Source organism: Triticum aestivum, chromosome 7B (genome assembly GCF_018294505.1).
Source record: "Triticum aestivum cultivar Chinese Spring chromosome 7B, IWGSC CS RefSeq v2.1, whole genome shotgun sequence".
NCBI classification, from domain to species: Eukaryota; Viridiplantae; Streptophyta; class Magnoliopsida; order Poales; family Poaceae; genus Triticum; species Triticum aestivum.
Window position 1 is genome coordinate 241,091,949 of NC_057813.1, and position 18,443 is coordinate 241,110,391.

An 18,443-nucleotide genomic window follows, 5' to 3' on the forward strand; every position below is an offset into this window, starting at 1 on the left:
ACAGATCAGTTCCGCTCAGGATGGATTTGAACCACCATGTCTAAAATGCATTGAGCGTGATAACGCTACATCTGTTGCTGAATGTTCCACTGCTGCTACTGTTTCATTGTCTTCACCTACTGATGTGGTTACTAACCCCTCTGCGGAGGATACCACTGCTGTTGCTGATGAAAATGCTATGTTGAAGACATTGCTTGAAACAGGGATGTACAAAAGTTTGAAGGGACATCAGACTCTCTGCGATGTCCTCAAAAAGCAGATTCTGAACCGAAACCCTAGGAAAGAGGGTGTTGGGTTCGAAAGGAAAATGAATGTTGATGGCTCGTACTGGAAGCCTGAGCAGTACCCCAAAACCACATGGGTTGCTGCAAAGGAACCTTCAGTAGATCCATCCACCTTATCTGGCTTTACCTGTGCTAATCCTATTATCATTGATGAATCCTTTGATGCAAACTATAAGCTGTTCAAAAATCAGAATGGTGAAGTGTTTGCCAGGTACATTGGTACTAACTGCAGGAATGGACCACCTATGAAGAAGATCTGGGTACCTAAGCGGTACATTGAGAATCTTCCTGTGAATGTCGTCATGACACCACCAAGGAAGAAGACAAACCCCAGACCATAGCTTCATGTGGCCCAAGGCTTCATACAGATACAGGACTCACATGAGTCACCCTAACGCCAATGTTTTGCAGGGAAATCATGCTCAGACTTATGAATATGAGCGTGTATCTTCGAACCGCTATGTTCATAGGACTAAGAACTTTTCTGCTTATTCATATGAGTATCATTCATCTCCTGCAAGGCTATTTGCTAGGGCTCCAAAGCCAAAATTCTCAGATGCTGCACTTAGACTCATTGCTTCTAAGCCCCCACTGAAGATGTGGGTGGCAAAGAAGAACTAACTCTCTTTTGCAGAAAACGGTCTCCAGCCAGCAATCAATGGCGTCCGATACTATTGCTGGGGACCTAAAACTCATTGAGGACGCACGATAAAATGTCATTCTATATGCTTCACATCTGAATTTCTTATCAGTCATACTATGTCCTAACTTTGATATAAGTTGTGACAGTTCCTATATGTATCAAATGCATATGCTTCACAACACTTTTGTGAAGCCTATCCTCCTAACTGCACTGTAGGGTACATCACCAAAAGCTTCAGAATGGATTATGGACAGTGGATGCACAAATCATATGACTGGTGATCGAAGTCTTCTCATGGACTCAACCTTACGTCCATCCGACAAGAGTCACATTACATTTGCTGACACTGGTAAAATCAAGGTATTGGGTCTAGGTAGAGTTGCAATCTCAAAGGATCAACACATGGATAAAGTGATGCTTGTTGAATCCCTTGGTTTCAACTTAATGTCTGTCTCAATGCTTTGTGACTTGAACATGATTGTGATATTTGGCAAATATCGTTGCCTTGTACTAATGGAATCTGACAAATCTCTAGTCTTTGAAGGGTATCGAAAAGATGATCTATACATGGTAGATTTCTCAGCAGGTCCACAGCTTGCCGTATGTCTTCTCACAAAAGCTTCAGAATGCTGGCTCTGGCATCGAAGGCTGGGACATGCTGGCATGAGGAACTTACACTCACTCGTCAAGAAGAAGCATGTCATTGGCATCGAGGATGTCAAGTTCAAGAAGGATCATCTGTGTGGTGCCTGTGAAGCTGGAAAGATGACAAGGGCAAAGCACCCCTCGAAGACAATCATGACAACATCTCAACCCTTCGAGCTGTTACACATGGACTTATTTGGACCTACGCACTACTCCACCCTCACAACAACTGCCTGTCTCTATGGCTTCGTCATTGTTGATGACTACTCAAGATACACATGGGTTCATATAATTCTTTACAAGACTGAAGTGCAAGATGTCTTCAGGCGCTTTGCAAATCGAGCAATGAACAATTATGGTGTGAAGATCAAGCACATCAGAAGTGACAATGGCACTGAATTCAAGAACACTGGACTTGATCTGTATCTGGATACAATGGGAATCACTCATGAGTTCTCTGCTCCGTACACACCTCAGCAAAATGGCATTGTTGAGCGCAAAAAGAGAACCCTCATTGAGATGGCTCGAACAATGCTAGATGAGTACAAGACACCAAGAAAGTTCTGGCCTGAAGCTATTGATACAGCATGTCACATCATCAACCGTGTGTACATTCCATAAGCTTCTGAACAAAACATCATATGAGCTACTTACTGGCAAGAAGCCAAACGTCAGTTACTTCAGAGTATTTGGAGCAAGATGCTGGATAAAGGATCCCCATCACAAGTCAAAATTTGCACCTAAGGCTCACGAAGGCTTCATGCTTGGCTATGGAAAGGATTCACACTCCTACAGAGTCTTCAATGTTTACCTCTATAAGATCGTTGAAACTGTGGATGTGAAATTTGATGAAACCAATGGTTCACAGAGAGAGATTCTGCCAAGTACACTAGATGAAGCTCCTTCAAACGAGTCTATCAAGCTGATGGGAACTGGTGAAATCATGCCCTCTGAAGCACAACCTGAAGAGGAACTTATCATCTCTGCACCAAATCAACCTGAAGACAATGCTCAGACCGAAGACAATCCTCCCAATGATGACAATGATAAGCCAGAGCAAAATCTTCGTCCTGTTCATCCTCATGTTGCAAATGAAGTTCAAATAGAGAAGATAATTGACAGCATCAATGCACCTGGTCCGCTCACTCGATCAAGAGCAACACAGCTAGCAAACTTCTGTGGGCACTTTTCATTTGTGTCAATATCAGAACCCAAGAAAGTTGCTGAAGCTTTTATGGAACCTGAATGGATTCAAGCCATGCAAGAAGAACTTCAACAGTTCAAACTGAATAATGTCTGGGAACTTGTCAAGCGACCCGACCCTCGGAAGCATAACATTATTGGAACAAAATGGATATATCGAAACAAGCAAGATGAGCATGGTCAAGTCGTCAGAAACAAAGCACGTCTTGTGGCTCAAGGATACACTCAAGTTGAAGGAATTGACTTCGATGAAACATTTGCTCCTGTTGCTAGGCTTGAAGCTATTCGCATACTGCTAGCCTACGCTAATCATCACAATATCTTGCTATATCAAATGGATGTAAAGAGTGCATTTCTCAATGGCAAGATTGAAGAAGAAGTATATGTCGCACAACCACCTGGCTTTGAAGATCCAAAACATCCTGATATGGTGTACAAGCTAAACAAAGCACTGTATGGCCTCAAACAAGCTCCTCGTGCCTGGTATGATACAATCAAAGACTTCCTGAAGAGCAAAGGCTTCAAACCTGGATCCCTCGATCCCACTCTCTTCACGAAGACATATGATGGTGAACTGTTTGTGTGCCAAATATATGTGGATGACATAATCTTCGGATGCACCAACCAGAAGTACAGTGATGAGTTTGGGTACATGATGCAAGAGCAATATCAAATGTCCATGATGGGTGAGCTGAAGTTCTTCCTTGGTCTTCAAATTCGTCAGCAAAGGAATGGCATCTTCATATCTCAAAAGAAATACCTCAAAGATTGTCTGAAGAAGTTTGGAATGGAAGACTGCAAAGGCTACACGACGCCAATGCCAGCCAAACACCATCTTGTTCCCGACGACAATGGTAAAGAGTTCGATCAAAAGGTATACCGCTCCATGATTGGTTCTTTGCTTTATTTATGTGCATCTAGGCCAGATATTATGCTTAGTGTTTGCATGTGTGCTCGATTCCAAGCGGCACCAAAGGAATCGCATCACTTAGCTGTGAAGCGAATTCTTCGATATTTGGCTTACACCCCAACACTCGGATTATGGTATCCCAAGGGCTCAAAATTTGATTTGGTTGGATTCTCGGATGCTGATTATGCTGGTGACAAGGTGGATCGCAAGTCTACATCAGGCACATGTCATTTTCTTGGTCGATCACTTGTCTGTTGGTCTTCGAAGAAGCAGAACTGTGTATCACTCTCAACTGCTGAATCTGAATACATTGCTGCTGGATCCTGTTGTGCTCAGCTTCTATGGATGAAGCAAACTCTCAAGGATTATGGCATCAACCTGAAACAAGTACCTCTCTTCTGCGACAACGAAAGTGCCATCAAAATAGCCAACAATCCAGTCCAACACTCGAAGACAAAGCACATTGAAATTCGTCATCACTTTCTCAGAGATCATGTTATGAAGAAAGATATCGATATCATTCACGTCAACACTGAAGAGCAACTGGCAGATATCTTCACAAAGCCCTTGGATGAGAAAAGGTTTTGCAAGTTACGGTGTGAGCTAAATATCTTGGAATCCTCTAATGTCCTGTGATCAGGCACACATCCTAACACTTATGCATGTTGATGACTTAGATGTGCAACACACAAAGTAATGTATATCTTCAATCAATGAAGATTTACACTCTGAGTGTGAATACATTAACATGGAATTTGACTTCGGAGCGCCACGATAATTGTGCGCCGTGTCTGGGTCTAATACTTCCTATACGGTGGGTAACGCCACCACCAACTTTCTTTGTTTGAAGTGTTTCACTCAAGGCGTTATATTGCAATGACTTCGCATTTGGTTTGTCTTCAGTTTCAATTTGTCTTCATGACTTTCTGCACTATGATGATTTGATTGCTTTCTGATATATATATATATATATATATATATATATATATATACTAGTGTTCTGTCCTCTACAACATTCACTTATAGCTATGTCTTCAAGATTGGATCATTTGAACTAAGTGAATGTGATTGGACCCTAACCTCTCTATGCTTCCTATCTTAAACTCTATCTGTCCAAATCATATGCATTCTGTTGAAACTGTCGAATGTCTTCTCTGCGTCCTAGTTAGCAGAAGGCAAAGAGACAAACATTAAATCTGTTTTAAATGCTTATCTTTATTGTTGAAATCCGGAGAAGCCGGAACAATTCTCCGACATGCCTGGCGGGCGTGGGAACATGGGACAACTCTGAGTATGTTGCATGCTTGCCACGTGCCCCTCAGATGTGAACCGCCAGGGGCACCAGCGTAATTGCGCTGTGTCTCTCACCTACTTATAAATACTTGTCCCCTGCGGTAAAGAAATCCTTCTTCCACCTCTCCACCTCCGTCAAAACCCTAGCGCCACCGCTAGCTCGCGACGACGCCGGCGACGAAGCGCTTAGCTGCCGCGACTTCTCCGACGCCGTCCTCACACCGGCCGCGGACATCGTCCTCTCCGCCGTCGCCGTAGGTGTCCTCCGTCGCCAAGTTAGGGCACGGTGGGCTGAACTGCTCGGTCTCCTATTCTTCCATCTAGCAGTTCTTCGTGCGGTAATTATAACTCTATTTTTACCACCTTTTTGATCTTCAAGATTCATCCTGTTTACCGAAAGTAGTTTCTGTCTTTTCAAGTTAGATCTATTCTGTCTGCATCTCATACTGCCTAGTCGATCTACTTAGATTTCCTGTCTAGTTGATTCCTCACTTGTACTTATTCACGGATTGGTACAAATCTGGAACCAACTCACCTATATAAGTGAATGTCTTCGCATCATGAGGTCAATGTCTTCAAACTGATTTATCTTCAAAATCTTCTGAGAATGCATATGACCTCTTCCCCTTCCCTCGCATCTCTAATGCTGTCACAGGTACATGTCCGTGGGAGAATCCCTTGGTTCTCATAGTCTGCATTCGTTTGCAGAATACTTACAGCATCATATAAATTCTCCTGAAGCCAGTTCCTGCTTGACCAGCAAGCGTAAATCTCTGAAGCCTTTGAACGTATTGAAGCCTTTCAGCTTGAAGTTCATGGCTGCAGAAAAATCAGCAAGGAAGGGTGGCAGACAGCGCAGAGAAGGAACATCCAAAGATCTGCCTGATGACTTAGCAGAACTATACAAGACAGATCCTGAAGAGAATTATCATCAGAGAAAGACGCGAATCCAATGGATTCGACGCTATTGGGCTGAGGAGTGGTTCAAGTACAAGTTTGTGACGAAGGAATATGCAGAGAAGAATGCCATCACGAGATCTTGGGGTGATATCCTCTATCGAGGCCTTCAACCCAAGAGCCGAACTGAAGTCATTGACCAAGGCTTCTATCCTTGCATGGTCCGTGGACCACAGCCTGAGAACGTAGATCCCACCTCACTACTATGGTGTCGTGACGACTCTCTCTTCAAGCGCAACTACCAGTTTGCTGTGGCTTCGGCCAAGAAGAACAAGAAGTCTTTGGGTTTGGACTTCAACCCAGGTCCCTCTGCTCCCCGTGCTGACGGCTCCCGTGACGCTAATCCCAATGTCATTGGCCCCTACTCCAACCTTGACGGCCTCATCACCTACATCATGGTCCAAGGTGCCAGAGTAGATCATTCTGACAATGGTGCTGACTCCGATGAAGCCCCTGCTCCTCCTCCAAAGCCGCAGAAGCAAAAGAAGTCAAAGGCTTCAACCTCAGCTGCACCTCCGAAGACTTCTCGTGCGAAGCCACTGGCCACTGCACCTCCTGAAGCCAGTGTGCAGTCTGAAGATCAATCCCGTGTCTCCAAGAGAACGGAGAAGAAGAAGCAACTTGTCAGACCATCTGATCAAAGAGCCTTGACTCCTGCTGCAATTCTACGTGAAGAACCAATTGATCTATCAAGTGATGAAGATCTTGCTGATGATGCTCTTGAGCAGCTGATCAAAAGCAAAGAAGAAGCAGAAATCTTCAGCAACTTGCCTCTCTTTGATGTGGCCATCATCCACAATTTCATTGATGAGTGGTTCGACACCCCCAACGTCAGCTTTGAAGATTTACAGCTCCCCATTGGCCTCAGTGTCGCCTTCAATGGCACCATTGCTTCTGAGCTAGCTCTCACTCAGCGCATCGTTGAGCTCAAAAACAAGATTGACTATAAGAAGGCTCAATTCAAGAAGCATGTGGCCAAGCTAAGTGTTCAAGACGTCAAAAACTTCAAGGTCATGCTGCATGAGCTTAAAGAAGCTTTTCTCAAGAAACGCCAAGAAGCTCAGGGCTCTCAAGAGCGCATGAAGATTTTGGCTGATAAGTGTGTGCTTGCCTACAATGAGGCTGAGAAGCGCAAGTCACTTGGTCGTCCTGGCATTGACCCCAGGATGGCTGCAAAGAAGAAGAACAAGCGCCCTGCTGATCAGCCTGAACCTTCAAGCCAAGAAGCCCCTTGCATTATCTTCCCAAGCAGCATGACTGGCTCGAAGCCAAAGGTCACCACAACAGCTTCAGAACAGAAGAAGACAAGGGCTGCCGAGGCTGAAGCGAGAAAGAGAAAGAATACTAACGCTTCTGATGCTGCTCCCTCCAAGAAGAAGCGCAAGACCAAGAAGACTAGGGATACTTCCACAGAGCCCTTAGTCGTTGAACCCATTTCCGTGGTTCGCCCTGTGTCAGTACATCAAGAACGACGAATGGTAGTCCATGAGCCTGCTCCCATAGAGGCTCATGAAGCTGAAGATATTCCAGCAGCTGAACCCACCGCTGCTGAAGACATTGGTCATGATGACAATGTAGCTGATGATGAAGTTCTTCCTCAGATCGAACATGAAGTGGTATCATCGCCTGTTCATACGAACAGCGAACTCATCAGCATTGGTCGTCCTCTGACGCCAATTGCTCAGGATGCATCATGGGCTGATCACCCACAACAACAACAAGACTCCCCCACTACTCCCCAAAAACAACAACAAGCTACCCCCAACATGCAAGAAGAGGATGAAGACTTTCAGGCTCAACCAACTCCATCTCCGAAGGTGAAGCCAGCACTTCGCATGCTTCGCAGAGGACAAAGGCCTGAAGTCCCTCTGTCGAGCATTCCAGAAGGAGAAGTGCAACGTTCACCTGTTGCACGGCAAGTATTTTCTGAACCTGCTCCAACTATGAATGTCTCCGAGTCTGAAGCACATGCTGCTGAAGACATTCCGGCTGCATCAGCCGAAGAAAATGAAGAAGAAGTACGTGTTCCTACTCCCCCAGCAATTGAAGAAGAAGCAGTTCATGATCTGAACGTGCCTGTGCCCGACCCTCCTGCTCGTCAAGAGGAGGTTGACAATGTTGAGGCTACCACTACCAACGCCAATGAAGCCAGTGACGTAGTCATGGCTGACTCTAATGTGGAGCCTGCACCAACCAGTGAGCCTGAAACCAATGAGGCAACTGTGCCTGAAGATTATGAGGCCCCTGCACCTGAAGCCAATGAGGATGTTGCACCTGAAGCCAATGAGAATGCTGCACCTAAAGCTAATTTGACAACTGCTCCCGTAGCACCTGTCGTGCAGCCTGATGCCTCAACTGTTGCCGCTGCTCCTGTTCCGCCACCAAGGCCTCACACAATTGAGCAAGCATACAGTCATGGTCAGCTTACCACTGTCCGATGGCCCATTCTGGTGCCTCCGCCTCTGCCTCAGGACCTCAATTTGACTATCATGTTGAGCATAGGCCTCAGGTCCAGAAGCCAAAGCCCAGGTTGCCAAGGTTTCCAGGTACTGCCAACTCACCAGGGTCCTTCAATGCTAATGGCTTCAAAAGCCACAATACCTTCTTTGACAGCGCCAAGAACCCCTACTCCAAGCCAAGGATATCATCAGATCGGTTCTGGAGCTATCAGCAGAGAAGCTATTACTCATGCGTGTTATATGATCAAGGGCGCATTTTCCCTCATATGCGCCTTGACACTGAAGCTATTGCTGGACTGCCGTGCTTAGAAGAAGCACTTGATTGCTTTCGTGATGTTGGTCTGCTCCACTTTGTGACAGACAAAGAACATTGGAATGAAGAGCTATTGCTTCAATTCTATGCCACTCTGCACATTCGCGGCTACTACGGAGACATCAAGACATGGGTTCTCGAGTGGATGACTGGAAATGTTCATCATGAAGCCAAAGCTATGGATATCATTGAGCTTACAGGGCTAGCCACTCCTGGAGAACTATATGAACCTGACTGTCAGCTACACCGCAATGCTGTGGAGAGCATCTTTCATAAGCCAGAACCCAATATGAGCCAGATGTTGAGCATGATGAAGCCTTTGCCATCTGACGCTGAGTATCCCACACATTTCTTTGTTGAAGACCTTGAGTATCTGCCTCGCACCATATATCATATCATCAGGCGAACTCTATGGCCAGTCAAAGGACACTCATCAGCGGCCAAGCTTGAAGGAGCTATGAAGACTTTGGTCTTCTATATTCTCAATGGCATCAGCTTCAACACGCAAGAATTCTTCATAAGGCAACTGGCTGCTTCCGGCTCCGACCTATTTGGTCTGAAGTTTTATGCTCCATGGGTCATGCGCCTCATCAAGCGACACTCATCTGTCAATTATCAGCCCTCTGCTCGCAATCATATAATCTTTCTGCCAGAGGTTGATATGTCAGTTGATGCTATATACTCTGACCCTGCCAAGACGCCGCTTTGTCTTCAGAATATTGAGCACCAAAGCTTCACTCAGCCTATTGAAGGTGTTCAAGCAGCGACACAAATCTATCCACTGGCTGGTAACACTCGTCTGCCTCACAGAGCGCCCACTGAAGCCACTGAAAGCACCATTGCACAAAGGCCTCGGAAGCGTTCTCGCGTTCTCAATGACCGAGAACTTCTTGTGGCCCTTCATCAGAAACAGGATAAGCATCATTTCTGGCTCAAGAGACAGATGCAAAGCCTCTTGGTGGATGTCAATCGCATTCGCAACCTTGCCACCAAGAATGCCTTTGTTGCTCATGAAACTTGCCGGCGATCATGGAAGAGTTTGACCCTGCTCAGTGCTGAAGCTGATCTTCAAGACGATGGCTTCAATGAAAGATTCCAGTTTGACTCCACTCCTCCACGGACTGCTATCCTACGTCGAACTCCATCTCTTGAAGACTCTGAATATTCTTCCTCCGCGGCAACGGTAAATGCCAGAGTGATCAATGATGAAGATGATGCTACTTCACCACCTCCTACTACTGCGCGCATCGACACTGCACCAAGCTCGTCTGCACCGCCAACCAACAACGACAACCCTGCTGCTTCACCTACTCATGATGACGAGTAGATGCTCTATGTCTTCAAACCTTTTTGGTCCTTACTGACAAAAGGGGGAGAAGCGTATGAGTTGATAGTCTTCAAGCGGGTTCATATGGGCGGTTGCATTATATTTTGCTGCGTGCTTACAACTCTTGCATTTTGAAACATTTGGTTCTTTGAGTTGTAACACCTAAACTTGATGGTCGTCTGCTACTTATTTGCTTTACTATGATGCGATGATAAATTCCGCATGTGCGATGATATCTTCCGCACTTAGACCATTCTGCAGACGTCCATTTTTCATTATGCATGTCATTCTACTTACTATATCATTTCATGCATGATGAATTATCTTCATAAGTTGATGTGGATCTCCACAAGTACAACCTGCCATGTGCATTTGCATTCCAAAAGAAAATTACTTATATGCACATCTTCAGGGGGAGCCCTTGCAACTTATGGAGACAATTTCCTATCCTTACAATTTCACATACTTTATCCCCGTTGAAAACTTCAACCAGTTTGTCATCAATCACCAAAAAGGGGGAGATTGTAAGTGCATCTAGTGCCACCCCTAGTTGGTTTTGGAGTATTGGCGACAAAGTTGGTTGAGGGACTAATGCATTTGTGAGAATTGCAGGATAACGCAGGTAGTGTCCCTCATTGATTCGGTTTACCTACCGGAGATGACCCCTAAAAATGTATGAAGACATTGAAGACAATGGTGGTATGAGAAGATATTCATATTGAAGACTATGACATGAGAAGACATTGTGTGAAGACTATGGAGCGCGAAGACTGTGTGGTTTCGTTGTTTCCTTTTCTTCTTTGTTGAGTCATAGGAACCACCGTACTGTTAAGTGGGGTCCAAGTGAACTAAGTCAGAGTGACTGAAGTGATGCTCAACTCAAATCCTATGTCTTCGAGCGAAGACAATGAGAGCAAATCTTATCCAGAGCTGGATGAGTCAGCTTTGCTTGTAGCCCAAGTAAAGTTGCCGCGTGTGTTTGAAATCTGACCGTTGGAACACGTGTCAGTTCCTTAGTGACCCAGGGTCATTTTGGACAAATCAGGTCGGGTTGCCTAGTGGCTATAAATAGCCCACCCCCTACACCATAAATTGGTGGCTGCTCAGAGTTTGTGCACGGCTTTTGTCGTTTGAGAGCAACCCACCTCGAAGCATTTGAGAGAGAGAAATCCTTGCGAGGACAAAGCCCAAACACCCAGAGCCAAAGAGTGTTAGGCATCACTGAAGTCTTTTTGTCTATGTGACCTGAAGACTTATTACACTTGAGGACCGTGAATCCTCCAGCCGGTTAGGCGTCGCGTTCTGAGCATCCAAGAGTCATTGTGGATTGCCGGTGAACGAATTCTGTGAAGGTTTGGAAGTCTCCCTTGAAGACTTATCAGAGTGATTGGGCGAGGACTGGGTGTCCTTAGCTCAAGGGGAATAAGGTGAAGACACGGTCTTCTGAGTTAAATCTCAGCCTCCCTAACCAGACGTACAGTTGTCACAGCAACTGGAACTGGTCCAACAAATCCTGTGTCTTCAACAAGCAACTGGTTCTATCCCTTCCCAATCTTACTTAAGTTTGTCTTCGTGAAGTCATTGCCTATCTGTGTATCTGTTTGACTTCATTGCTTGACTACTATTGTTGATTGGCTTCATACTATCTTCCATCTTGATCCTTACTACCAAACTGCTATTAGTCCTGTACTTTCACATCATTACATACTTGACTATGGCTTGTTTAGGGTAGTTTATCTTCCGCTGCATATCAATTAGGTTGTTTCTATTGTTTGTCTTCAAAACTTCCATGTTTTGAAGACGTTCACAAAAATCGCCTATTCACCCCCCTCTAGTCGATACTAGCACTTTCAGTCCCGGGCCTAGTAAGGCGACACCTGTGGGAATAGCGTGCGTGAGGCCGCAAAGTGATATGAGGTGTTACGTGCTAGATCGGTGTGGCATTGCGTCGGGGTCCTGACAATTTGGTGGAAGATTATATGTTCAGATCCATTATGCTATTTAATACCCCTCTGATCTTAAGCATGTTTATCATTTGTGAGTAGTTACTTTTGTTCTTGAGGTCACGGGAGAAATCTTGTTGCAAGTAATCATGTGAACCTGATATGTGTTCGATATTTTGATGATATGTATGTTGTGATTCCCTTAGCGGTGTCATGTGAACGACGACTACATGGCACTTCACCATATTTGGGCCTAAGGGAATGCTTTATGGAGTAGTTAATAGATGATGGGTTGCTAGAGTGACAGAAGCTTAAACCGTAGTTTATGTGCTACTTCATAAGGGACTGATTTGGATCCAAAAGTTTAATGCTATGGCTAGATTTTATCTTAATACTTTTCTTATAGTTGCGGATGCTTGCGAGGGGGTTAATCATAAGTAGGAGGTTTGTTCAAGTAAGAACAACACCTAAGCACCAGTCCACCCACATATCAAATTATCAAAGTAGCGAACACAAATCAAACCAACATGATGAAAGTGACTAGATGAAATTCCCGTGTACCCTCAAGAATGCTTTTCTTATCATAAGAGACCATTTTGGCATGTCCTTTGCCACAAAAGGATTGCACTACCTTGCTGCACTTTACTTACTATTACTGTTACTTGCTCGTTACAAATTATCTTGCTATCAAACTATCTGTTATCGATAATTTCAGTGCTTGTAGAAATTACCTTGTTGAAAACAACTTGTCATTTTCTTTTGCTCCTCGTTGGGTTTGACACTCTTACTTATCAAAAGGACTACGATTGATCCCCTATACTTGTGGGTCATCAAGGCTCTTTTCTGGCGCCGTTGCCGGGGAGTGAAGCGCTCTTGGTAAGTGGAAATCGGCAAGGAAAAATTATTACTATGTGCTTACATTTATTGTCACTTGTTACTATGGAGAATCATCCTTTGAGGGGTTTGTTCGGGGTGTCTTCACCTCGTCCGGAACCACAGTTAGTTGCCCGTCAACCTACCACACCTACTGAAAGTATTGGTTATGAAATTGCTTGGCCTTGTGAAGGAGAAAGAATCGCTCTAGTTTGTGGGAGGCTTAAGTTAATGTTATATTCTTGCCCCAATCATGAGCTCTCGAGAGAAATTATTATTTAGAACTTTTATGCTCGGCTTTCTCGTGATGACAATCCATGCTCAATACTTCTTGTACCGGTTCTTTTATGAAGAAGACTATTGAATTTAGGAGGGATCTTTTAGAAAGAATTAAACGCAACTCTGATGATTGGGAACTTGATGAAGGTAAAGAGTCAGGTATTAAGCTTGAGTTTGATTGTGTTAAATCTTTTATGAATACCGATGCATCTCAAAAGTTTAGCACTAAATATGGACTTGACTCTGAGATAGTAGCCTCTTTTTGTGAATCTTTTGCTACTCATGTTGATCTCCCTAAGGAGAAGTGGTTAAAATATCATCCCCCTATTAAGGAAGAAATTAAAGAACCAGCCGTAATTAAAGATGAAACTATTATTTACAATGTTGATCTAGTTGTGCCTACTGCTTATTTTGAAAAACTGCCTTTCCCTATTAGGATAAAGGAACATGCTAAGGTTTCAACTATGGTTCACAAAAGTAATATTAGAGCACCTAAACCTGCTGAAGAAATCAAGGTGGAACCTAGCATTGCTATGGTTAAAGATCTCTTGGTAGAAAATATAGATGGGCATGTTATTTACTTCTGTGATGAAGCTGCTAGAATTCCTAAACCTGATGAAAAAGATAAACATAGACCTGTTGTTGGCATGCCTGTTGTCTCAGTTAAAATAGGAGATCATTGTTATCATGGTTTATGTGACTTAGGTGCTAGTGTGTGTGCTATTCCTTTTACCTTATATCAAGAAATTATGAATGACATAGCACCTGCTGAAATAGAAGACATAGATATTACTATTAAACTTGCTAATAGAGATACCATCACACCACTTGGGATTGTTAGAGATGTTGAAGTCTTGCATGGGAAAATAGAATATCCTACAAATTTTCTTGTTCTTGGTTCCCCACAAGATGACTTTTGTCCCATTATCTTTGGTAGACCTTTCTTGAACACTGTCAATGCCACTATAGATTGTCATACACAAACTGTCAGTGTTAGCTTTAGTGATGAGTCTCATGAATTTAATTTCTCCAAGTTTAGTAGACAACCTTATAAAAAAGAATTGCCTAATAAGGATGATATAATTGGTCTTGCTTCTATTGCCGTGCCTCCTACTGATCCTCTAGAACAATATTTGCTAGACCATGAAAATGATATGAATATGCATGAAAGAAATGAAATAGATAAGATTTTCTTTGAACAACGACCTCTGCTTAAAGACAATTTGCCTATTGAAACTCTAGGAGGTCCTCCTCCACCTAAAGGTGATCCTGTGTTTGAATTAACGCAATTGCCTTACACTTTGAAATATGCTTATCTCGATGAGAAAAAGATATATCCCCTTATTATTAGTGCTAACCTTTCAGAACATGAAGAAGAAAGATTATTGAAAATTTTGAAGAAGCACCGAGCTGCTATTGGATATACTCTTGATGATCTTAAGGGCATTAGTCCCACTCTCTGTCAGCACAAGATTAATATGGAACCTAATGCTAAACCCGTTGTTGATCATCAATGATGTTTGAACCCTAAGATGAAAGATGTGGTAAGGACTGGAATACTAAAACTTCTGGAAGCAGGTATAATCTATCCCATAGCTGATAGTAGATGTGCAAGTCCTGTTCATTGTGTCCTTAAGAAGGGAGGTATTATTGTTGTTCCTAATGATAAGAATGAGCTTATTCCACAAAGGATTGTCACTAGCTATAGAATGGTAATTGATTTCAGAAAATTAAATAAAGCAACTAGAAAGGATCATTACCCTTTGCCTTTTATTGATCAAATGTTAGAAAGATTATCTAAGCACACACACTTTTGTTTTCTTGATGGATATTTTAGTTTTTCTCAAATACCTATTTCACAACCTGATCAAGAGAAAATCACCTTTACTTGTCCTTTTGGAACTTATACTTATAGACGTATGACTTTCGGTTTATGCAATGCACCTGCTACCTTTCAAAGATGTATGACTGCTATATTCTCTGACTTTTGTGAAAAGATTATTAAGGTTTTCATGGATGATTTCTCTGTTTACGGAACTTCTTTTGATGATTTCTTAAGCAACCTTGATTGAGTTTTGCAGAGATGTGAGCAAACTAATCTTGTCTTGAATTGGGAGAAGTGCCACTTTATGGTTAATGAAGGTATTGTCTTGCAGCATAAAATTTCTGAAAGAGGTATTGAGGTGGATAAAGCTAAAGTTGATGCAAGTGAGAAAATGCGATGTCCTAGAGATATTAAAGGTATTCGTAGTTTCCTCGGTCATGCTAGTTTCGATAGGAGGTTTATTAAAGACTTCTCTAAAATTTCTAGGCCGCTTAAAAATATTTTAAAAAAGTATGTTCCATTTGTTTTTATGATGATTGTGTAGAATCCTTTGAAACACTTAAGAAAGCCTTAATTTCTGCACCTATTGTTCAACCACCTGATTGGAACTTGCCTTTTGAAATTATGTGATATGCTAGTGATTATGTTGTTGGTGTTATTTTAGGACAAAGGGTTGATAAGAAATTAAATGTTATCCATTATGCTAGCAAAATTCTAGACGGTGCCCAAAGAAATTATGCTACTACTGAAAAAGAAAATTTAGCGGTTGTGTTTGCTTGTGATAAATTTAGATCTTATATTCTTGATTCCAAAGTAATTTTTCACACTGATCATGCTGCTATAGAGTATCTTATGGAAAAGAGAGATGCTAAACCTAGACTCATTAGGTGGGTTCTCTTGCTACAAGAATTTGATTTACATATTACTGATAGATAAGGAGCTAAGAACCCCATAGATGATAACTTGTCTAGGTTAGAAAATATTCTTGATGACCCACTACCTATTGATGATAGTTTTCCTGATGAGCAATTAGCTGCAATAAATGTCTCTCATAACACTCCTTGGTATGCTGACTATGCTAATTATATTGTTGCTAAATACATACCACCTAGTTTCACATACCAACAAAAGAAAAAAAAATTCTTCTATAATTTAAGACATTACTTTTGGGATGACCCACATCTTTATAAAGAAGGAGTAGATGGTATTATTAGACGTCGTGTACCTTAGCATGAACAAGGACAAATCCTACTGGAATGTCATTCCGAAGCTTATGGAGGACATCATGCGGGAGATAGAACTGCTCCCAAGGTATTGCAATCTGGTTTTTATTGGCCTACTCTCTTCAAGGATGCTCGTAAGTTTGCTTTATCTTGTGATGAATGTCAAACAATTAGTAATATCGGTAAACGTCTAGAAATGCCTATGAATTATTCACTTGTTGTTGAACCATTTGATGTTTGGGGTTTTGATTATATGGGATCTTTTTCCTTCCTCTAATGGGTATACACATATTCTGGTTGCTGTTGATTATGTTACTAAGTGGGTAGAAGCTACTCGAACTAGTAGTGCTGATCATAACACTTCCATTAAATGCTTAAAGAAGTTATTTTGCCAAGGTTTGGAGTCCCTAGATATTTAATGACTAATGATGGTTCACACTTTATTCATGGTGCTTTCCGTAAGATGCTTGCTAAATATGATGTTAACCATAGAATTGCATCACCCTATATTCCTCAATCCAGTGTCCAAGTTGAACTTAGAAATAGAGAAATAAAGCTAATATTACAAAAAACTGTTAATAGGTCCCGAAAGAATTGGTCTAAGAAATTGGATGATGCACTTTGAGCCTATAGGACAACTTATAAACAATCCTATGGGTATGTCTCCTTATAAAATGGTTTACGGAAAATCTTGTCATTTGCCTCTTGAGTTAGAACATAAAGCATACTAGGCAATTAAAGATCTCAACTATGATTTCAAACTTGCCGGTGAAAAGATGTTATTTGATATTAGCTCACTAGATGAATGGAGAACCCAAGCTTATGCAAATGCCAAGCTATTCAAAGAAAAGTTAAAAGATGGCATGACAAAAGAATCCAAAAGTGGAAATTCAAAGTTGGTGAATATGTTCTTTTGTACAACACTCGTTTTAGATTCTTTACAGGAAGCCTTCTTCCGAATAGGGAGGACCATATATTATCAAAGAGGTTTATCATTTGGGAGCCATCAAAATAAATAGTTCCGAAGGTACTAACCCGAAGGTGGTCAATGGGCAAAGAATTAAACACTATATCTCAGGTACGCCTATTAATGTTTTTGAGAAAACACATAAGATTTGCGTTTCATTGCATTGGAAAGGAAGGGTTTTGAGTTACATCCTCCTAGTAGGCTATCATACAATGCAAGGGTGGTTTAATTAGTGTACATCCCAGGTCTGGGGAATGAGAGCACGCAGGCCTAGCGCACCGGCTCTAGCCCAAAGGGTCGCCTCCTCCTTGATTTTGGTCAACACCGCAGCGATTGAAGGGCTGGCTCTGTCGAAGACATAGTCGTTCTGATGCTTCCAAAGCTTCTAGGGAATAAGCAATGTTGCAGAGGCGAGGCCCTTGCGCATAGGCTTGGGCGTGTGCTACCGCGCGGAGAGCCACCAGGTGTTGGTAGATGTCTCGCTATCAGGTGGGTTGCAGGGGACTCTGAGCCAGCTCAGGACATCGTATCATACCTGCCGAGAGAACGGGTAGGCAAGGAGGAGGTGCTGGATGGTCTCCGGTGCCTGGTCACAGAGTGGGCAGCATGCAGGATGCTGCAGGCCGCGACGGGCGAGGTGATCGGCGGTCCAACATCGATAAAGATGGGCGAGCCAGTGGAAGAAGCGGACCCGGGGTGGCGCCCAGCACTTCCAGGTGAGCTTCCAGGCGTCACATGGGATGGATCCGTGGAACATGGCAAGGTAGGATGACTGAGGGAGTCCTGGATTAGGGGGTGTCCGGATGGCCGGACTATCACCGTTGGCCGGACTCCTAGACTATGAAGATACAAGATTGAAGACTCTGTCCCGTGTTCGGATGGGACTTTCCTTGGCGTGGAAGGCAAGCTTGGCAATACGGATATGTAGATCTCCTACCATTGTAACCGACTCTTTGTAACCCTAGACCTCTCCGGTGTCTATATAAACTGGAGGGTTTTAGTCCGTAGGACGAACAACAATCATACCATAGGCTAGCTTCTAGGGTTTAGCCTCTCTGATCTCGTGGTAGATCTACTCTTGTACTACCCATATCATCAATATTAATCAAGCATGAGTAGGGTTTACCTCCACCGAGAGGGCCCGAACCTGGGTAAAAACATCGTGTCCCTTGTCTCCTGTTACCATCCGCCTAGAGGCACAGTTCGGGACCCCCTACCCGAGATCCGCCGGTTTTGACACCGACATTGGTGCTTTCATTGAGAGTTCCTCTGTGTCGTCACCTTTAGGCCCGATGGCTC